At 36.2% G+C, this 3,369-nt stretch overlaps 1 protein-coding gene across 3 annotated transcripts in view; it reads right to left on the bottom strand.

Annotated features, from left to right (window-relative positions):
• RpS12 (ribosomal protein S12) overlaps positions 1 to 3,140 on the bottom strand; it is a 6,596-nt gene extending 3,456 nt beyond the window's left edge. Inside the window, exon 1 of one of the 3 annotated variants that reach the window (XM_043037746.2) lies at positions 3,113 to 3,140. The gene's annotated coding sequence lies outside the window, so the exon portion shown is untranslated. Of the gene's footprint in view, positions 1 to 3,059 lie in introns of all 3 variants that reach the window. The other 2 variants (XM_086550225.1, XM_086550226.1) reach the window with 2 other exon arrangements.
• Between the last annotated feature and the right edge of the window lie 229 nt (positions 3,141 to 3,369).

Here is a 3,369-nt window from a genome sequence, read left to right as displayed (position 1 = left end):
TTAATATCAAGCAGCTGCATTCTTTTCTGTTGGTGTTGGAGACGGTCTTGTAAGGGCAGCAAATCAGTTGCCTTCATATCCATCTTCCCAACATAGTCCCAACCAATTGGGAAAGAGGTCATGAGAGAGCACTCAGGACAATGACTGCTCTTCCTCCCTTGCAACACTCCAAACCATTAATAAACAATTTGAACCATCCAAACATCGAGACACCATAAAGTAGGACTTTTAGTACAGGTTAGTATTTACAACATGTACAAAATCAGTCATTTCATACATTTGTAAACAAAATTACTAGTTAAAAGTTTTGAAGTTTAGTAATTTTCTTTGTTGTAGAAAAACTTGAATTTATCTTTATATGCAAATTTTAGGGGGAGGGGCCCCAACGGAAATCTGATTGCATAGTACCACTGGAATGGTTAATACACTTTACAAAACCCCTAATGGCTTCAATGGTGTACAAAAAATATTAATCATGTATCTACTGTAATTCAATCCATATTCATATTCATATTTTTTGGAATTGATAGGTCATAATCTAAATACTGCAACCATTTTCTTCCTTTGGAATATTGGTACAAAATGTGCAGGTCTTACACCCTTCCAAGGCAGGCCACATCTGAAGATGTTCAGCCTGGGATGGGCATCTCAAGATGTGTTTTGTAATATTCTTTAGAATTATGGTATCAAATACAAGTCTATGATATATCAGCAAAGTGATACTATTTAGCATTTGGTATGAAAGATAATAAAGGAATGAATAACTTTTAATTTAAAAAAGGTAAAATGCAGCACAAAAGTGCTCAAACCACATGCAAGAGCTTGTTTCGGATGAGTAAATTTCGTATGCGAATTCCTTATGTGTTTAGGATGAAATCTTGGGATTAATCCTGTCATAACTGGTTTCCACTGCAAAAGCCATATCAATTCCAGCAAGTACCAATATTTACTTATTTCATGGCAAGCAACACCAAGAATCCCGTTTACAAAAATTTAAACAGCTTTTAAACCCTTAAGTTCTGTTTGTTACAAAGGTGGAGAAACCTGGGCAGGTGCATCAGTCCTATAAGCAAATATCGTAGAAGGCCCATCCCCCCGTGCCCCCATGAGGATCTCCTCTCCCTCAGACATGCTGAATGCTTTATGGGTTGAAAATCTTAAAAAAAAACTATGTTGATTACAAGCTATTCATGCATTTATTTGCCAACTTTGTTCAAATATGGTAAATTTAATCGCATGACCAGACAAGTGTATTTTGTCTATTTTGACTAAGAATATGGAACAAGACAACCTGTGTGCCTATAGACATTTTAAAATACAGCATTTGGCAGCTCTGATTTCTTTCAAAAATGCCATCTTCCCCCAGGACTTTCATAATAATTAGGTAAATCTATCACTTATTAACATTTTGGGCAATACAAGTAATTCTGCATGGGTTTCACCTTTGTAATGGCTATATTGCTGCTGCCACATGGTTAATACTTCCTATTATGGATGGACTTCATGTTTATAAAACTTTAAATTTTTGGCAGTGCACATGATTACCTGCAAGGTGAACTGCACACCAGTCTGACATCCGCATTAATTCCAAGACAGTTCATGGTTGACACCCATTACAAGTTGGGTGATTATAATATGTAATAATGTCACATTACAATTTAGTTAACCAATGAGAATCCACTTCATCTTGCTCGAGTTCTGCATGCCAAAATATGCCAAACATTTGAATCTCTGAAAGTGGTGTGGATGCCAAAGTGTTACTGAAAACTTGCCTTTAGGGTAATTTTCAGAATAGTGCAGCATTTCTAAATACCACAAAAGGGGTATAGATGGATCTCTCTCACTCTGTACTATCCATTTATAATCAACTCTACCCACACGACCCCGCTCCTATGCCCCACAATCTGGGTCCCAATAGTAGGGGAGGGCATGAAGTAGATAAGGGAAATTGCAGGGTAAAATATGAATTCCAGCCATATTTCTTATGCAAAATCTTAACCTAATTAACTACCTAACTTTGCCTAGTTTTGAAGTTGGCCCTAGTCAGCCTAGCTAACATGTACAAATATGATAATCCTGTACCACATCCTTACCCAAAGACTTACATAATTTAACTTGGCTTGACTTTGATAAATTTATTAACAATAGTTTTGCTACTTGTCAATGTTGCCCTATTTAAACCATGTTCAAAACTGAAAAACACTTATGACTAAGTGCTAGTTTTCGAATTAACGGTTTCTAAAGTCAGCCTAAACCCATGTTTTGTCATGGATTTATAGAGAAACTTGCCAGATAGATCATTAGGTGCCCCATCTGTAACAAGTTAGGAAAACCTGTACACTATCCAAGAAACATTACAAAATTAAAAACATGCCCTCTAGTTAATGCAGACACAAAGCAGGAAAAATCTATTAGCAGCAAGTTATCTTGTCCTGTGGCAAGAATTGGTAATACTGTTGTCTTGACTATGCACAATAAGTTGACATTAAAATCAAACCTCAAACAATACGGCACAACAAGACAATCATTTGCCAGTCCATATGAGCTCACTCATGGGGAATACAACTGCATTTTATAAGTTTACAATCAAATCACGAGGCACACAAGGCAGATCTTTTTATCTTACAAATGGTTTGTTGTCCTTAACACTTCACGAGCAGGGTGGGTTTTATACACCTTCCATCTAATTTAAAATCTTGCCTGCTTTGGGCAGAAAAGTCTCTTCAAAAGAATCCATATTATGAATGGCACAATTCAGATCATCTCTCGCAACCAACGATGTAAACAAGTAATCTGTTAATTTTCGAACATTTACACAAAGTCAAGTAAAAGGCTTCATGGTGCACTACAAACGAGAAAATTGCTCGTTTGTTAAATGATTCTTCAAAATGTTTTCAGATCTCGTGCCAACACGGTAAACAAGAGGATCTTTCACAACCTCGAGGAAACAGCGCTTGTCATTTAAACACTTTTAACTTCTATTTCACACAATTAAAAATACTTATTTAATGCTTAATGTACACCTAAAATATTTAGAAACACGATGTGATAAGATTTACTTGCTTAAGTGTACTAGTACCACGGATGACCAGAGATATTTCCAGTTACTTACAATCGTTGGGTTTAGAAAACAAAGTTACATGGGTAAGGGAAGTGTGAGCGCGCACGGCGAGCGAAGTAAACAAGAAACAAAACACGGCCAGCTTGCGCAATCTTAATTTTCATATAAGAATTGTGTACATACTAAATGAATAAGCCTCATTCGTAACTAACTGGTGTAACATGCGAGCAATTTCATCTATCTGTGAATTGCTAGATTTAAAAAATATATGAGGGGTTGAAATACTATTCCTTCATGTGAATTAGTAT

The sequence above is a fragment of the Penaeus japonicus genome, unplaced genomic scaffold (assembly GCF_977035675.1).
Source record: "Penaeus japonicus unplaced genomic scaffold, GWHDUDI00000001_assembly GWHDUDI00000023, whole genome shotgun sequence".
Lineage (NCBI taxonomy): Eukaryota > Metazoa > Arthropoda > Malacostraca > Decapoda > Penaeidae > Penaeus > Penaeus japonicus.
This window is presented reverse-complemented; position numbering and strand designations above follow the sequence as displayed.